Raw genomic sequence first — 20,287 nt, 5'->3', positions numbered from 1 at the left:
AATTCAGTTTACATGGCATTTAGATTGAGGTGGTTTTGTGACAGCCAGGTCTGAATTTTCATAAGAGCATCATTAAGTCAGTGATATCTTCCATGGAATAAATCTTCAAGTACAGTTAAGTGTCATCTGCGTACATGGGTATGCCAGGTTTGCTTATTTGATGATCTATGTCAATGGTTCCATATAAACATTGAAAAGTGTAGGGGAGATGATGGATCCTTGGGGAACTCTCTTACTGTCTGGGGACACTTATGATAGGGATCCTCCTAGTTTGACTCGTTATTAGCAGTTTAAAAAAAAGATGTGAACCATTTTAGTATTTTTCCTGATAGCAACATTGTGTGTTCCAGTAACTCTTTTGATTCTTTTTGTGTAATACATAACACAATTTCGGAAGATCAGTAAATTCTTCTTACTTCTTTTCTTATACAGATGCCTCTATTGTGCTTTTGAAGATTACCCTGAAGCAGACATGGTTCCAGTCTGCCCCTCTTCTCTGTAGAGTTTCACCCTTAACTATCTTAGTAGTCGCGGTGGGAGTAAACTAATTAGGATTGGTGGTCGAGCCAAGTTCACCATAAAATTCAAGTAGCTGCAGGTCACAGGCTTGATATCTGGCAGGGCCAATGCATGTTTATTTATATAACTATATATGTTCATTTTTTGTAGGACATTTGTATAGTGCCACACATTGTCTTGGTCACTTCAGAGCGCTAGGAGGTAAGCATACAGAATAAATAGAATGACAACGAGAAGGATGTTAAGATCCAGCTTTTAATGTAAATGATCATAGATCTGTCATTCCTCAGTCAATCAATCAAATCATAACATTTGTATAGCGCACTACTCACCCGGCAGTGTCTCAAGGTGCTTGGGGGAAGGGGTCCGCTATTGCTCGAACAGCCAGGTCTTGAGTTGTCTCCTGAAGGCGAGATGGTCCTGGGTCAGCCGAAGATGGATGGGGAGGGAGTTCCATGTCTTGGCCGCCAGGTAGGAGAAGGATCTACCTCCGGCGGTGGCTCTTCGGATGCGTGGTACAGCGGCGAGGGCGAGGCTTGTAGAACGTAGCTGGCGGGTGGTCGTGTAGAAGGTCAAGTGGTCGTTGAGGTACTTGGGGCCCAGGTCGTGGAGAGACTTGTGTGCGTGGGTGAGGAGCCTGAACGTGATCCTCTTGCTGACGGGGAGCCAGTGCAGGTCCTTCAGGTGGCCGGAGATGTGGCTGCGTCGGGGGATGTCCAGGATGAGTCGAGCGGAGGCATTCTGGATGCCTTTGAGTCTTTTCTGTAGCTTGGCTGTGGTTCCGGCGTAGAGGGTGTTTCTGTAGTCCAGTCGGCTGGTGACGAGTGCCTGGGTGACCGTCTTCCTGGTTTCGGTCGGGATCCATCGGAAGATCTTGCGGAGCATGCGTAGGGTGTTGAAGCATGATGAGGAGACGGCGTTGACTTGTCTGGTCATCGAGAGGGAGGAGTCCAGGATGAAGCCCAGGTTGCGTGCGTGGTCTGTTGGCTTGGGAGTGGCGCCCAGGGCGGGGGGCCACCAGGAGTCGTCCCAGGCAGAGCGCGATGGTCCCAGGTCAAGGACTTCCGTCTTGTCTGAGTTCAGTTTCAGGCGGCTGTTCTTCATCCACTCGGCGACGTCTTTCATCCCTTTGTGTAGGCTCGTTCTGGCGGTGGCGGGGTCTCTGGTGAGGGAGAAGATCAATTGAGCGTCGTCGGCGTAGGAGATGATGTTGAGGTTGTGCTGGCGTGCGATGGCTGCAAGAGGTCTCATGTAGACGTTGAAGAGGGTGGGGCTGAGTGATGATCCTTGCGGTACGCCGCAGATGACTTTGGTGGCCTCGGATCGAAACGGGGGGAGGCGGACTCTCTGTGTTCTTCCGGTGAGGAAGCAGATGATCCACTCCAGTGCCTTCTCTTGGATACCGATGTTGCTGAGGCGTTGAACTAGGGTGCGGTGGCAGACAGTGTCGAACGCTGCAGAGAGGTCCAGGAGGATGAGGGCCGCTGTTTCTCCGTTGTCAAGCAGGGTTCTGATGTCGTCAGTGGCTGCGATGAGGGCGGTCTCGGTGCTGTGGTTCGCTCGGAAACCGGACTGCGAGGGGTCGAGGGATCCGTTCGTCTCGAGGAAGGCTGCAAGCTGTTTGTTGACTGTCTTCTCGATGACTTTGGCGGGAAAAGGGAGGAACGAGATGGGGCGGAAGTTCTTGAGGTCGGTGGGGTCAGCTGTTGGTTTCTTCAGTAGGGCGTTGAGCTCGGCATGCTTCCAGCTCTCCGGGAAGGTGGCGGTGTTGAAGGAGGTGTTGATGACGTCACGGAGTTGGGGTGCGATGATGGAGTCGGCCTTGTTGAAGACGTGGTGGGGCAGGGGTCGGTTGGAGATCCGGAGTGGATGGTGTTCATCGTGGGGGCTATGTCTTCAGTGGTCACCGTGGTCCAGGTGTGGAGGGTGGCGGTGGGGGGCGTTGGTTCGACGGCTGGGTGCGTGGATGGTGCGCTGAAGCTGTTGTGGATTTCGGCGATCTTGCGGTGGAGGAACAAGGGGAGAGAGTCGCAGAGATCTTGTGAAGGAGTGATGTCGTTGTTGCCGGTGCTGGGGTTGGGGAACTCCTTGACGATGCTGAAGAGTTCCTTGCTGTCGTGGGCGTTGTTGTCCAGTCGTTCCTTCAGTGATTTCTTATTGGTGGTGCGGATAAACTGGTGGTGCGTGCGGGTGGCGTGTTTGAGGGCGGTCATGTTGTCTATGGTCTGGTCGAGGAGCCAGGCTTTCTCGAGGGTGCAGCAGTTTTTCTTGGAGTCCTTGAGTTCGTCGGTGAACCAGGAGGCTTTCTTGGTTCTGGGTCTGCTGGGAGGGTTCTTTAGTGGCGCGAGGTTGTCGGCGCAGGCGGTCAGCCACTTTGTGAAGTTGCGTGCTGCTTCGATGGGGTCTGTTGTGCTGGCGGGTGGGTTCTGGCTGAGGTAGGTGGTGAGCTGCTCGGCGGTGATCTTGCTCCAGTTCCTGTGAGGAACCTGTTGCGGGTGGTGGTGGGTCGTGGTTCTTCTGAAGCTGAAGTGGACGCTGCTGTGATCGGTCCAGTAAAGTCCGGTGGAGTGGCTTAAGGTGATGTGCTTGCTGGATGAGAAGACGGGGTCAAGCGTGTGGCCGGCGTAGTGGGTGGGGGTGTTGACCAGTTGCTTGAGTCCGAGGTTGGCGAGGTTGTCCAGCAGGGCGGAGGTGTTGTGGTCCTTGTTGTTCTCCAGGTGGAAGTTGAGGTCCCCTAGGAGGATGTAGTCAGCGGAGCGGAGGGCGTGTGGGCTGATGAAGTCCGTGATGTCTTCGCTGAATTGTGTACGTGGTCCCGGGGGTCTGTAAACGAGGGTGCCTCTGAGGGTCGTCTTTGGGTCGGTGTGTATCTGGAAGTGGAGGTGCTCGGCGGTGGCGAAGGTGTCGTTGGAGTCGGTCATGATGCGGATGGTGTTCTTGTGTACGATGGCGATGCCTCCTCCAATCTAGTTGACGCGGTCTCTCCGGGTGATCTTGTATCCGTCTGGGATGGCGATGGCGATGTCGGGTGCGGAGGAGGCGTTCATCCAGGTTTCTGTGAGGAAGGCGACGTCTGGTGAGGTGGTGTCGAGCAGGTTCCAAAGTTCGATGGCGTGTCTGTGGATGGAGCGGGTGTTGAGCAGGATGCACTCTAGGTTGTTGGTGCTCGGCTTGGTGGCTGTGGTGCAGGTCCGGATGCAGGTGAACTTGCAGGCTTGGCAGGTGAAGGGTCCGTGGGTGCGTCTCGGGGTGGCTCGGTGGCAGGCTCTTGTTCGGTCGGGTTTGAGTGCGATGAGGGTGGCGGCGTCGTAGGTCCGTCGTGTGGGCAGGCATCGTCGGGGGCCAGGGGTCCTGGCGCTGGGCGCGGTCCAGGCGCGGACGGGCGCAGACGGGCTTGCCTTTGGCGTGCCTTCTGCGTACAATCGGCGCGCCCGCTGCACGTCAACGCTGCGCATGAGAGTAGGCGACATAAGTAAGGAGCCGGGAGGGCGGGTCAGCTGGGTGGCGGCGAATGGGCCGCGGGGCCGCAGGGAGGCAGCGGCGGGAAAGTAGGTGCGAGCGGCCGGCTCTGCGGTGGCTGGGTCGCTCTGGAAGGCAGTCGGCGTCAGCGGGAGCAGGAGGGGGTGACCAGGCCTAGAACAGGTGCAGTGGTCACTCTGGTAGGCTGTCCGCGGTCCCCTTAAGTAAGGAGCCGGGAGGGCGGGTCAGCTGGGTGGCGGCGAATGGGCGGCGGGGGCGGGCCACAGGGAGGCAGTGGCGGGAAAGTAGGTGCGAGCGGCCGGCTCTGCGGTGGCTGGGTCTCTCTGGAAGGCAGTCGGCGTCAGCTGGAGCAGGAGGGGGCGACCAGGCCTAGGACAGGCGCAGCGGTCTCTCCCCTTTATAAGGTAGATTTCTAATGGCAAACTTTGCTCAAAAACATCAATTGAATCAAACAGGGAGAGGTCGCCCATAAGTTTGGTGCCAGGTTTTGGAATTGTGCAGGGTGATATTTACCACAGAGATGCCATTCCCCATGACTCATAACGAGGGCCTGAGAGAAGTCACACACCGCAGTAGGAAGAGCTATAGGCGGAAAGCAAAACATTGAAGTTAAATGATAGCAGATATTATTTTTTACTTTCAGTTTAGCTAACTTTAGGCAGAACAAAAATAAAAGTACTGTAATATTATATAATGATGTATTCTGTAATCTGTCAAGTACCTTGGAGACCTAGTGGAAACAAAAATACAAATTTATATTTACAAATTGACCATTTAAAATCCGAACGCTGAGGGAACAATTGAACATGGCTGAAAAAGATTTGAGATTCAATCACACGAGTTTGTGAGGGCCTTTTCCTTGCTTCTTACCCTACAAGGAGTACGAGTGTAGTATGATTCCCGCCAATTTTGTAATCACAAGACTCATCCTCATTAAAGGCACAGCCTGTGCGAAATAAGGTGGGGCTGTTCATTGCAGGCTGGTCTGCTTCTGGGCTGTTCACTATACCTTTTCCTTTAGAGCATGTGAGTGGAAATGATCTGTGGAATATTTATAAAGGATGATGAATAGAACCCCAGAAGATCCTTTAATTTGCATGCGCTATTGGAAGATTGATGCTTCAGAGCATGCAATGAAAGTGAACCGTGGAGATTAATTAATGTGAGTAGGCAGGATAACGTTTACTAGTTCGCTTACAGATGCACTTTCGCTAATGGGCAGCATCTGTCTTTTTAATGGTAAATTACTGTAAACACTCACATTATGCTGAGGGCGGGCTGCGCGTGCTGGGGGAATTGATCTTTTCTTTCTAAGGATTAATTCATTAATGTTCAAGATTTATTTCTATTTCAAGTCACTTACGGATCAATTCAGTTTTCCATACGTACTACGCATGCGGCCTGAGGCACGGATGACTTTGCATTCTTAAAGCAATTGCAGCTGACTTTGGGAATGAAGGGCACTAAAGTGCATTGGGATTCATATTTACCGCTGTGAATCACGATTAACACAGTGAAACCCCTTCCCAATTGCAAGGGAAAAGGGACGACAAAGGGGCAACCCCCAACAGCATGCATAAATGCTTGTCACCCGCTTTTGCAGTCGCTTTTGTGATCGCCAAAGGCAGGCCTAGCCAACATCAAATGGAAGCTGTCAGTATTTGGCAGGTGACACTCAGCCTGTGCTAGTGATGGAGCAAGGATTCGCACGTAACGCGACTTGCTCTCTTCATGAACCTCGCCTGAATCATAACTGTACTAACTCCGATTGTTTGTCATTTTATTTGTATTTCCCCAACACACGGGTGTCCCTAGGAGGCTTGCCTATGTGTTTTCTATCATAATCAAGCTTGCACATTAATAAAATGGCCGCTTTGCAGAAATCCAGTCTGCGCATGCGTCGGTCATACCCATGTGATGTGACGCACTCGCAATCTGGAGGGAAAAGTTCGCTCATGCGCAGTAGTGTTAAAATGGCCGCTTGTCACTAATCGTGCTCATGCTATCTTAAGCCGCTTTTATCTATGCATCTTTTCTGCACTAACTCTTAATGCAATAAGTATTATGAAATAAGGGATTAAGAGTAGTTGGTCATGGTGTACAGTGTATTCATTTTATTCTGTGTTATTAATTTGTTTTCGCTTACTTTTCATGTACCGCGTAAATGAGGGCCTTGAAGTAGGGGATGGACTCCATTTTGAAGCTGACGTATCCCTCATCATGTGACCTAAAGATCTGGGACGTGCAGCAATGGAACCTGACCCGATTGGCCATTGAAAAGGGGACTGTCCTTTCCCGGCGCACCTTTGCCCTTGAAGATGTGCTATTTATGTATTGTAATGCGCAACAATGTTGCAAACCTTTTCTTCACTATTGTACTTTCCCACACGTAGGCCTGGGAACCCAGGTGTTGGGGGGAGGGAAATGTCACGTGCAGTATAGGTGGTACCTATGACCAAACCACCTCCCTTGACCAATCAGAAGATGGGACTTTGTCATTTTGCAACATTTATGGGTGGTCTTGGGGATCTAAACTTGTATAAATAGCCTAGCTTAGCTTAGAGAAATTGTCCGACTTGTCCGAGTAGCAGACCTGTCACTGACCCTACGAACTCTATAGGTGCCTGATACAGAGTGCTGCAGAGCATTCTGCCTGAAACTTTCCACAAACTCCAAGGGGTGGAAATTAGTCCTAAGTGCTAAGCGAAGCACTTTGCTGGGAGATTCGAGAACCCAATCGGGGTTATTGGCGGATTCCATGCAGACGAGGGGGTAACGCTGGCGTTGCATCCGAACCTGTGAGGGGTTGGTCGTGCCTTGGTGAACCCAGTCCTGACCCAGACCTGAGGGGTATCCTGTCCTGACTGTCCATGAGCTGTACCTGCTCACCTTCTGGTATTTCCTGAATCCTTGAGAGTCCTTGTCCCGTGCTTTCCCAACTGACCCGTGGCCAGGGTTAGTCCTCATTCTCACTTAGGTAAATATTGAGATAGGTGTCTGTCTACTACAACCCTCAACTTTCCTCCTCTGATTAAAGCAATCTTGCCTGCGACATTCTCCATGTCACTTTTGAATGTAATTTCATGCAATTGATCATTAGTATATGTTCCACTTCTTACCCTTCCTTTAGGACATTGTTAAACCCGACTGTTTTATCTAGATTGTTCCACTTATTCCCTTTCCCTTAGTATGGTTGCAGTGAAGTTAGCAAAGATAGCATAAGGATTAGGAATCAGTATAAGGGTATTAGAACATACATTAGGTTTGTCTCACGTCCTTGCCCTAGTTTAAAACATATTAGTTAATATGTTTATTATGATTCATGCCCTATAGTATTCCCTTTTACTCTATGATTCTCACATTAATTCAGAGCTACATTCTGGTTTTGATGCTTATCATTGATGTATTACTTTGCATTTGCCTACTTGTAATGGCATTTTCGTCCTAAACTTATACTATATAAAACCCTTAAAACCATCAAGGTGTCTGTGGTCATTATACATTAAAGTGGAAGTAAAGGTACTAAATGTGTAAAGCATTTTCTCCCTTTTAGGAAAACCCTTATCACCTATCCACTGCTAGCTCCTGATCTGTCAGGAGTAATGTGCCTGTGGTAAGTCAGGTACATGAACAGTAAGTTGGGTGTAAGAGTCACCCAACTCGATTACTCATAGAGCGTACCCGAGGTTTCACCCGGTTCCTTGCAAAACTCTGTCATCGTATGCACGCCAGGGCCCAGTGCGTGGAAGATTTGGTAATCTAAGTGAGCCGGGTGACCCGCGCGCTCTATCAGTAATTTCTGGTTAGCAGAGGAATGGTTAGGACTAGTAAGATAGGGAGATAAGATAGTTAGAAAATAAACCGTGAAAAATAAATGTGCTGCTAAAATTGTTTTTATTATTGATTATGTAACTTAAAATTTTATTGCGCAACTGTTTTTAAATATTTTAAATGTTTAAGAAAATTTTATATATATGTATTGCTGCTAAATATTATATGTTTTATTAACCAATTGTGTGTGACTGTTAAGTGTTGTCTGAAATCCCCGGGGAACTGTATAACGGATGGTGAGTAGAATCCATCGCGTTCTGAGGTCATTTGTAGGGAGGAAAGGTTAGTGCATGGTTCAAGTGGAACTGGAAGCACTAATTAGGTCTTTTCAGAAAACTGTATGAATGATAGTGACGGGACTGCTGATAGAAACCTTGGTCTGATATCACCTAGTAAGGGTCACACTAAGGGAGTAATAGAGTCATCGGAGCTTGTATGATAGCAAAGGGAAACGCTGACGAACCCCAGGCTTAGTATATATCCCGGAAAGTGGATGAGGCTGGGTAATAGCAGGTTTTCTAATGCTTGCGTGAGGGTAGGCAAGAGAAGTCTATCCGAAGTGTGTGAAAAGTAGACAGAAGTGGTTTACTTGCAGTAAAAGAAGAACTTTCTATCTCTTTAGAAACACTCCTACACAATGGCGAATGTTACACGTTGTTAACTAAAATCAATATTAGCATCTTAGAGAAAATACAAAGTTTCCGTTACCTTGTAAAGGAGGGAGTCAGCCGAAGGGCTGCTCTGACGTCACTCCGTGCCGCGCTGGGATTGGTTAAACCAGCGGGTGTGTAGTGAAGCCGAAATTGTAAGGGAGGGGTGAGTGCCTGAGCGTGAGAACGCGTCTCGCGAAAAGGCCGCACACCCACTGGTCAAGAACTTTTGCAACCTCTGCACTGATTGGTTGTCAAGAAATTGGACTCGCGCTAGCATTGGAAGCACAAACGAAGTAAACATTTTCCGCACCGAGCTTATAGATTGTTACGAGCGGTGTATGTGGTACCCTGATTTTCTGCCTGATCCACGAAATCTAGGGTGTCATAAAGAATTAATGAGCAGAGGCAGACCTCACAACATGTACGGAGGAAAGAGAAAAATGTCATTTGTCAGCAAAATAAAGAATTTCTTCAAAACTGACAAACCCGTACGAACTAGGGAAGGCGTGATCATTCCTCCGCCAAATACTCCAGCATCTTTCATGATGTTGGAGAAAGGGTATCATACCTGTGTATGGTTAGAGAACTGGGTAAAGTACACTGCGGAGGATGGAGTTTTAGCTTTTCCCATTGATGGTACTTTTAACGGGAGAATCCTATTTAATTTGAGGACCCGAATGAATGAATTACACCCCAGACCTAGATTAACTCAGTATGAAGCTTTAGAGGAATGGGAAATTGAGGCTCTAGAGCGAGACAGACCCCGAATGGACAAGGGAGTGACCCGATGGTATCCGAAAATGGTGAAGGAAACCAAGGAACAGAAATTGAAACAGTGGAGACAAAATATGATGGTAGAAGGGTTATTCCCCATGTTCGGAGCTAATGAAATGGCGGGAGGGAAGAAATGTACTGAGAAAACCCGACACCTGATGCCCCTGGGTGAATCGGAAGATGAATTTTTGGAAGACTTATTTATGAAAGGTCCCCCGCCTTATAATGAAGAAGCCAGATCCCAGAGCTCAACTACTCCATTGAGACCTTCAGGAAGAAGAAGTACTAGTGAAGCCGATTCTACAGGGATAGAACAGAGAAGAGCGGGAGGAGAGGGATTTGGTAGACCCGACCCCGTGGTCCCGAATTACAACCCTTTTGGTGAGGGACTAGTTTTGTCAACTCCATCAGCTCCGAATCTATATCCTTCTTTAGTACCCCAAATGATACAGGATCCCCCCATGAATCGAGTATTACACGAGCAGGAAAGGGATGCCCTGAGAGGACAGCGGAATGATCTCATACATGCCATAGCTCAGATTAATCCAAATCCTGAAGCCCTGACGATTCCAGTAACCATTGGTCCAGTTTTTCCTCTATATGGGGACAGAATGAATACTCCAAAAACTCCAGTCATAACCCCGATGATGCCCCAGCCCAGAGGGGAACCACTCATTATTGATGATCAAGCAAGTGAAAGTGAGTCCATGGTTTCCTTGATGGATCTACCTAATAGGGAACAGGAACCTAGTATGTCTCGAACTAGAGCTCAGACTAGGAACAAAGACGTACTAATAGAGTCTTCATCAGGAATTCAAAGTGCGACAGTGGTAACTCCCGAGGAAATAGAAAGGTGGACCCGAGAATTAGAAAAGGGAACCCCTCATCCGAGACCTCTAGATATTTATAAGCTAAGAATAGAGCTAGAGGAACTGAGCGCAGGGAATGTGAGTTTAGACCGACTGAATGTCCGGGAGGAAGATGAGTTGTTGTTCATGTGCAAACACCTTACTCGGAATGCAAAATCATACTATGACAAATTAATGGACACGGCAGTAAGCATGGGAATAGATATCAGCAGATCCAAGGTCCTACAGAAATCCTACAGGGTAGAATTTTCAGACAAAGATCTAGAAAACCTGAATACCGCAGGGAAGAAAACGCAGATTAAAGAACTGATAAACTTAGCACAGAAATGGGGAGATCTAGACAAATGGAAAGCCAGGTGGGCAAAGAAAAAGGAGGATAGCAAGGAGAGACCACGGACTGCTGAGTACGTCTTACAAGAGGCTGACAAACCAGAAAAATTATGTCCCATGAGAGAAGTCCCAGGGGGAAAATATGTCCATGTCCCTTGGTCCAGACAAGATATAGTATCATTTACCAATGACTTTCCAAAATTACGGGAAAAACCAGTCGATTGGTACCGACAGGTCGAACGCTTCATAAAAGTTCAGAAATGTCTTCTGAAAGACCTGGATGGGTTTTTCGACATCGTGGTTCCTGTAGATTTGTGGACCGACTGCAAAATTGAAATTGATTGGCCTAGCGAAGAATATGCGAGAGACGAGATAACAGGAGCTCCCGCACCTGAAGTAATGAGGAAGTATGAGCAAGTCATACAGTACCTCAAGAAAAAGGTGCCCGCAAAAGAAACTGATTGGACCCGCATAGATAGAACTACCCAGGAGCGTGATGAATCAGTACACTCCTATTATGAAAGGTTACTGCAGGTCTTCAAAACTTACAGTGGAATCGATAATGTGGACTTGAAGGATATGACACATTTCTGTTATCGATTCGTGTTAGGATTGAGACCTGAAATATCCCAGTGGATTAGGGATAACAAAATCAGTTGGCAAGGGAAACCCATTGATGATGTTCTCAAATATGCCAAATACTGCGAAGATGAGATCGAGAACAAAAAGAAAGCCCTAAAGGAGAAGGTGATGTGGGCTCAGGTGAAATTAGCTGAACAACAAGAAAAACAGTTAAGTAAAATGACTAACAATAATAATGCTACAAATCCGAATACTGGGGGTGGAGGCAGGCCCCGGGTAAAAATGAGTAGAGAAGATGCTATGGAAAAATTTCCCTGTCACGGATGTGGTCAGATGGGGCATTGGAGAGATAAATGTCCGCACTTGCAGGCTGGTAATGCCCCCGTAAATGGTTTAAATCCACAGGTGCAGAAAGAGGGGATCCGAAAGACCCAACAGCAGGTAAATCAACCCCCAGTGCCACGCGCTCCTAGACAGAATTATAGGAATCAGGGTCAAGAGAATGAAAGGGTCGAGGTGTGGGAAAGAGAGAATGAAAGAAATGCACCCATTCCTCAGTACCTGTTAAATGATACTTTCCTCTGCGATGATCAATACTGACGGGGCCTGAGAGGGGAGGACAAGGAGTGCATGCTTGGCGCTTCCTTGCCGGTAGACCAGACTGGACCATACATTGAAGGAAAGGTTGAAGGGACAGATGTCACCTTTCTGTTGGACACTGGTGCTACCCGTTCCACTGTAAGAACAGTGGATGTTCCTAACCTACCCCTCTCGGGAGATGCTATCCAAGTAGTGGGAGTTTCAAATCAAATAATCAGTACTCCGGTAACTGAGCCTATGGAAATCTCTATAGGAAATTTCAAGGAAATGCACAGATTTGTGGTCTGTGATTCCAGTCCTGTAAACCTTTTAGGACGAGATTTGCTGTGCAAAATGCGTTGCACCATCTTTTGCTCACCAAATGGTGTTGAAATTCAGACCCCAGATGAAGATGGCCTGTATAAATTAATGTTACTGAGGCCCGACACAGATATTAAGCCCATGTCCATTGAAAGTCTACCTGAAGAACTGCAATCGAGCGTAATACCTGAAGTTTGGGATTTTTCTGGAAAGGATGTAGGCTTAATGGCAAATGTAGACCCAGTTAAAATCGTTATAAAAACAAATGCTGTATACCCAAATACCAAACAGTATAAAATGAGTGCAGAAGTGAAAGAAGGAGTCGCAAAGGAATTAAACAGATTGCTCAAAGCAAACATCATTCAGGAAGTGATGAGCAGTCCCTGTAATTCACCCATACTTGGAATTAAGAAGCCTAGCGGAAAGTACAGGGTAGTGCAGGACCTGCGCAAGGTAAACCAAATTGTAGTACCTTGCTGTCCCATAGTACCAAACCCTGCAGTAATACTGTACCAAATTCCTTGGGATGCGGAATGGTTCACTGTCATAGACCTGTGCCATGCATTCTTCTCCATCCTGTTGCATCCAGAAAGCAAATTCCTTTTCAGTTTTGAATTCAACAGCCAGGTCTATGTCTGGAATCGTGTCCCCCAGGGGTACACCGAAAGTCCATCGATTTTCAACCAGATTCTAAAGAAATGCCTTGAATCTCTAGTTCTTCCAAAAGAGTCTGTCCTGGTGCAATACATAGATGACCTTTTGGTAGCATCTAGAAGTCAAGACGACTGTGTCACCGATACCATTGCCTTGCTAAATCATCTAGGAAAGGGAGGACATAAGGTCTCACCAGACAAATTACAGTTCTGCAAAACCTCAGTAAAATATCTGGGACACCAGATAGAGAAAGGGATCAGGAAAGTCACTACAGAAAGAATTAAAATAATTCGAGAAATGTCACTACCAGTAACCCAGAAAGAAGTAAGAATGTTCCTAGGAGTTGTGGGGTACTGCAGACAGTGGATAGTGGGTTTCGCGGCTATAGCTAAACCCTTGATTAACATGACAAAGAAAGGAGCGGAAGACCCAGTTTGCTGGAATGATGAATGCATGACTGCGTGGGTAAAATTGCGAAATTGTCTATGCACAGCTCCTGCATTAGGAATGCCTGACTACACTAAGAACTTTGAACTGTTCTGTGACACGAGAGACAATTGTGCGCTCTCAGTCTTAACCCAGGAACATGGTCTGATTAGACGTCCTGTGGCCTACTTTTCGGCCGCCCTAGATCCAGTGGCTGCTGGATTACCGGGATGCCTGAAAGCAGTAGCTGCCACCTGTACAAGTCTAGAACAGAGTGAGAACATTGTGATGGGACATCCTGTCACTGTATTTGTTCCTCATTCCGTTGTGATCTTGCTCACCCGAACCAAGACACAGTATCTCACCCCTAGTCGGCTGACCAAGTATGAGAGGATTCTCATTGGTGCAGAAAATGTAGTAATTTCCCGATGTAACATTCTGAACCCCGCCACACTATTGCCCCTTCCCATTGATGTAGAGGCAGGAGGTGAAATTGACCATAGCTGCATAGACCTGACTGAATTTAGCACAAAACCCCGTCCTGATATCAGAGAAGTGGCCTTGGTTGATGAAGACCTCAAAATGTTTGTGGATGGTTCATGCTTGAGACATGAGAATGGAGGTTTGAGTGCTGCCTATGCTGTAGTCACTTTGGAAAAGACCCTGGAAGCTTCCTATCTTTTCGAAGTTAAATCTGCTCAAGTAGCGGAGCTCATTGCTCTAACAAGAGCTTGTAAAATTGGGAAAAACAAAAGAGTAACTGTTTATACTGACAGTCAGTACTGTTACGGGGTTGTTCATGACTTCGGCCAGCTATGGTTGCAAAGAGAATTCATGACTTCCTCAGGTTCTCCTATCCGGAATGGGAAACCAGTACAAAACTTACTAGAAGCCATCCAATTGCCCAAAGAATTGGCTGTGGTCAAGTGTGCGGCTCACCGATCTGGAAATGACGAGGTGACAGCCGGAAACAGATATGCTGACCAAATTGCCCAGTACTGCGCCCGACATAAAATGTCTCTCCTAATTAAATTATGGGGAGGTGAAAGCAGCTGCCAACTGATGTTGTTTGAAAGATTGGGAACGTGGGATGAATTGAGAGAACTACAGCAGACAACAGAGAAGGAAGAAAGGGACATGTGGAGGCAGGAGGAATGTCGACCCAGGAGAGGGGATGGTGTTGTGGTCCACGTGACTGGTAGGCCTGTACTCCCCGAACGACTGGTTACCGCAATGGCACGGATAATACATGAACCATTACACATTGGGAGGGATGCCATGTGCCGTATGTTTGAAAAGGTGTTCTACAGTTCAAAATTCAGGAGCACAGCAGACAAACTTTGTCAGAGGTGTTTAGTGTGTCAACAGTTCAATGCAGGAAAGAAGACAGTAGTGGAACAAAGTACCATTGGGAGAGCAGAGGGTCCCTTCATTAGGATGCAGGCAGACTTCATAAAACTGCCCCTGTGCAAGGGATATCAATATGTCCTAGTCATAGTTTGCTTGTTTTCCCGGTGGGTGGAGGCCTATCCAACCAAGAAGAATGATGCCCTGACTGTAGCTAAATTATTACTTAGGGAACTGATACCACGCTTTGGAATTCCTGAGACAATTGAAACAGACCAAGGTGGACATTTTTCAAACGAAGTCCTAAAGGAACTCTGCAAAGCATTCAAAATGGAGCAAAGGCTGCACTGTGCCTATCATCCAGAGGCGTCTGGAATAGTCGAGCAGATAAACGGCACTCTCAAGTCCAGGCTGGCAAAGCTGTGTGACTCCACTAAAATGAATTGGATAGAAGCTTTGCCCATGGTACTGATGAGCTTGAGAAGTATTCCAAACAGAAAGACAGGCCTAAGCCCCCATTAAGTTCTGATGGGAAGAGTGATGCGACAGGCATGGGTACCTGGACACAAACTGCTAAGTATTACTGATGATATGGTGCTAGAATACTGCAGGCAGTTGGGTGACCAAGTGCGTTCTATCTCTCACCAGATTGGAGAGACTGCTGTCGAATGGCCTACAACTCCAGCACACAATCTGAGACCTGGTGATTGGGTAGTGTTAAAGAAACATACCCGGAAGAGTTGCCTTGGACCGAAGTGGGGCAAGCCTCGACAAGTGATCCTTGTCACCACAACTGCTGTGAAGTGTGCTGGTGTACCGAAGTGGATCCATGCAAGTCACACGAAGAAGGTGACTGGAGAAAACGCGACTGAAGCTGAAGGTAGTCCAGCTGAGGAGACTCCAGAAGAGGGTCCGGATCCCGCTGACATCGAACTACCAGGCACAAGTCAAGAAGTTGAATGGTTTCCTGCTGATGACCTGGTTCTTGATCCTATAAGAACCAGAAAATACTCTTACCTAGGTAGTGAGTGGGACAGCGCAGGTGAGTCAGAACAGGAAGGAGAAGGTCAGATCATCAAAGCCATCATCAAATCTGATCAGGGAATAGGCCAAGTAGGGACAGATCAAGTCATCGACACTCCTTCTCAGACAGAGAAGGCTGGAAAGGGACAGATAGTAGTCAAAGCGGAAGTTCATGCGGAAGAAAATCAAGAGATCGAAGAGCATGAACAAGGCCAGTTAGTAATAGATGAACGTGTTCAGGAAGAAGAGTCCAGTGAATCACTCACAAACAAAGATCAAATACAGTCTACACCTGAACTAGGTCAGATTAGGGACCAGGCAGAAGAAATAGATGAAAGACCTGGAGCTAGTCAGACAGGAAGGGAAAAAGACACTGCTGAAGCAATAGTGCGACAAAGAAGAAAAGGCAAAAGAGTTCACGAGGAAGAGCAAGTTTCCTCGACTACAAATAGGATCGAAAAGAAGGATGAACCCCGATATGTAAAAAGACTGAGAATAAGAATAAAAACAGTCGAAGAAAAACTGAAAGACCGGAAAAGGGCTGAAAGTGAAAGGAAAGAAGCCCGAGGAAAGTCCATCCGAAAGAGCGGCAGAGTAAAGAAACAGAACAAACTGTATCGGAGCCCCGAGTGGACCTATCTGGTGTTGGAAGAAATTGATGAGCCCGAAGTCTGTGGCAAAAGCGACGAAGGGTCCATTGCTGGTCGGAGCTCTGACGAAGACCCTCCTTGAGGTGAAGCGAAGTAAAACCTCAGCTGAGAAGAAACGAAGAGGGGTTGAGAAAGCCACCTGTAAGATAAAATGTCTGATTCAAATGTCTCTGGAAGATCCAGATTTAGCTGTTGCAAAACATGCTGTAAAATATGCATCTGTAATATAGTAATAATGATAGTGATATGGATAGGATTAACAGTGTTTATACCTTTTATGATAAGCAAAGACCCTAACATATATCCTACAGACTTGACGACACAAGACGCAGAAGTTGTAAATACTGAAGAAACACCACGAAGTGTAGAAAGACATGACAAGGCAATAAGCCTGAGACATACACGACCTGACTTAGAAGCATCAGATGAGGGAGAACTACATTATCCCCAAATGAAGAACAGGACACACTTAAATGTTTTCGCAAACCTTTTAGTACACTATGTAGAAGCTATGGAAATAGAAGATTGCTATGTCTGCATGATGCTACCTACTTCAGTAGCTGAAGGCGTGACATACCACCATTTACCCCTGACCTATGGAATTTCCTGTAGTATATTAGCAAGCTTATTCTATAGAAGCACTTTACAGTATTATTACTCAAACACTGACGTTATCTTTTCAGAACTTCCTATTAGAGGGAATCTGAACCTTGTACATACCCTTGGTGGAGTGACTCGCTACATGGGGGAATACTTCCTGACGATAGGTGACATAGATCTGAATGAAGCTCGTAGAGACAACTTGACGTGTTCCTTACATGCACAAGAGAAAATGTTCTTGAAAATGGCAGAGAAGAGAAGGGAAAAGTTTCAGAAAAAGGCAAATGACGAACAGAACAGAACCCCTAGATGGGCAGAAAACATGGATAACACCTCACAAAGCGAAGTTACTCCTGCTCTGTTGCTGGATTTTGAACGGAAAGGGAAACTCTGTATTCATAGAGAAAAGACTAGTTATTATAACAATGTATTCATTGGTTCCAGCGAGTGTGAACATAATTTCAAGGTAATTGGAGGTTGGGGTTTCAAAAATGGGTCAGAACCTGTGTTTCCAGGAATTTATTATATATGTGGAAACAAGGCTTATTTCAAATTGCCGGATCACTGGTATGGAAGCTGCTACTTTGGCATTGTCTTTCCGAAAATATACCATGTGAACAATGCAGCTGGAAGCAATGAGATTACTAATGGCTTAGTGCGTAGAAAACGTGAAAGTGTAGGAGAAATTGTAGGTGATATTTTTAGTGCACTGATACCTGGAATGGGGGTAGTTCTGAATACTCATAGAATCTGCAAATTATCTACAGTAGTGGATCGGTTATCTACTGACACTGCTGCTGGATTCCTGATGATCAATACCGAAATGGTTGCGATCAGATCAATGGTTTTACAGAATCGCCTTGCTCTTGATACCTTATTGGCAAAAGAGGGCGGAGTCTGCAGGATGCTGAGGGCGCAACATTGTTGCACTTACATTCCTGACAAAAGTGTCGAAATTAAGAAATATATAAGAAACATAACTAGTTTGGAAAAAGAACTCAAACCATTGGAGGTTGACAGTGCCTGGAAGAGACTGACTGATGGTCTCTCCTCTGTAGGTAGTTGGTTCTCTAACTTAGGTAAAAGTCTTATATGGAAAATACTGATGCCAATAGCCGGAATAGGTGTGATTGTTCTGATCATATTCATCTGTTGCAGATGCCAGAAATGCAGAAAATATGTAGTGAATAAAAAAGGAAAGCGAAAGGCTGAAGACTTAGAATTAGAAGAATTAAGAAACCAGATATACAAGAAAATAAAGAACAATCATACACACAGAGAGGCGGAGAGAAAGCTCAACAATAAGTTCATTGAGGTTGAGATGGATGAATTGGATGAATGAAGTTGGCATCTGTTTTCACGTGTAGTGATGATAGTAAATATCATCAAAGAGGGGATTGATGGAGCAAGGATTCGCACGTAACGCGACTTGCTCTCTTCATGAACCTCGCCTGAATCATAACTGTACTAACTCCGATTGTTTGTCATTTTATTTGTATTTCCCCAACACACGGGTGTCCCTAGGAGGCTTGCCTATGTGTTTTCTATCATAATCAAGCTTGCACATTAATAAAATGGCCGCTTTGCAGAAATCCAGTCTGCGCATGCGTCGGTCATACCCATGTGATGTGACGCACTCGCAATCTGGAGGGAAAAGTTCGCTCATGCGCAGTAGTGTTAAAATGGCCGCTTGTCACTAATCGTGCTCATGCTATCTTAAGCCGCTTTTATCTATGCATCTTTTCTGCACTAACTCTTAATGCAATAAGTATTATGAAATAAGGGATTAAGAGTAGTTGGTCATGGTGTACAGTGTATTCATTTTATTCTGTGTTATTAATTTGTTTTCGCTTACTTTTCATGTACCGCGTAAATGAGGGCCTTGAAGTAGGGGATGGACTCCATTTTGAAGCTGACGTATCCCTCATCATGTGACCTAAAGATCTGGGACGTGCAGCAATGGAACCTGACCCGATTGGCCATTGAAAAGGGGACTGTCCTTTCCCGGCGCACCTTTGCCCTTGAAGATGTGCTATTTATGTATTGTAATGCGCAACAATGTTGCAAACCTTTTCTTCACTATTGTACTTTCCCACACGTAGGCCTGGGAACCCAGGTGTTGGGGGGAGGGAAATGTCACGTGCAGTATAGGTGGTACCTATGACCAAACCACCTCCCTTGACCAATCAGAAGATGGGACTTTGTCATTTTGCAACATTTATGGGTGGTCTTGGGGATCTAAACTTGTATAAATAGCCTAGCTTAGCTTAGAGAAATTGTCCGACTTGTCCGAGTAGCAGACCTGTCACTGACCCTACGAACTCTATAGGTGCCTGATACAGAGTGCTGCAGAGCATTCTGCCTGAAACTTTCCACAAACTCCAAGGGGTGGAAATTAGTCCTAAGTGCTAAGCGAAGCACTTTGCTGGGAGATTCGAGAACCCAATCGGGGTTATTGGCGGATTCCATGCAGACGAGGGGGTAACGCTGGCGTTGCATCCGAACCTGTGAGGGGTTGGTCGTGCCTTGGTGAACCCAGTCCTGACCCAGACCTGAGGGGTATCCTGTCCTGACTGTCCATGAGCTGTACCTGCTCACCTTCTGGTATTTCCTGAATCCTTGAGGGTCCTTGTCCCGTGCTTTCCCAACTGACCCGTGGCCAGGGTTAGTCCTCATTCTCACTTAGGTAAATATTGAGATAGGTGTCTGTCTACTACAACCCTCAACTTTCCTCCTCTGATTAAAGCAATCTTGCCTGCGACATTCTCCATGTCACTTTTGAATGTAATTTCATGCAATTGATCATTAGTATATGTTCCACTTCTTACCCTTCCTTTAGGACATTGTTAAACCCGACTGTTTTATCTAGATTGTTCCACTTATTCCCTTTCCCTTAGTATGGTTGCAGTGAAGTTAGCAAAGATAGCATAAGGATTAGGAATCAGTATAAGGGTATTAGAACATACATTAGGTTTGTCTCACGTCCTTGCCCTAGTTTAAAACATATTAGTTAATATGTTTATTATGATTCATGCCCTATAGTATTCCCTTTTACTCTATGATTCTCACATTAATTCAGAGCTACATTCTGGTTTTGATGCTTATCATTGATGTATTACTTTGCATTTGCCTACTTGTAATGGCATTTTCGTCCTAAACTTATACTATATAAAACCCTTAAAACCATCAAGGTGTCTGTGGTCATTATACATTAAAGTGGAAGTAAAGGTACTAAATGTGTAAAGCATTTTCTCCCTTTTAGGAAAACCCTTATCACCTATCCACTGCTAGCTCCTGATCTGTCAGGAGTAATGTGCCTGTGGTAAGTCAGGTACATGAACAGTAAGTTGGGTGTAAGAGTCACCCAACTCGATTACTCATAGAGCGTACCCGAGGTTTCACCCGGTTCCTTGCAAAACTCTGTCATCGTATGCACGCCAGGGCCCAGTGCGTGGAAGATTTGGTAATCTAAGTGAGCCGGGTGACCCGCGCGCTCTATCACTAGCTCAGCACATTTTGAGAAGTAGGCAACAGCTACAGTTACCACTGCACGTGCTCCCTAAAATCACTAAAGAGTTTCCCGCTTTTTTCTGATATTGCAACTGCTGGTAGTGGTCGCAGTTCAGGCATATCCAGAATGGGAGGTCTT

The sequence above is a fragment of the Lissotriton vulgaris genome, chromosome 12 (assembly GCF_964263255.1).
Source record: "Lissotriton vulgaris chromosome 12, aLisVul1.2, whole genome shotgun sequence".
NCBI lineage: Eukaryota > Metazoa > Chordata > Amphibia > Caudata > Salamandridae > Lissotriton > Lissotriton vulgaris.
Note: the sequence above shows the minus strand (reverse complement) of the source record.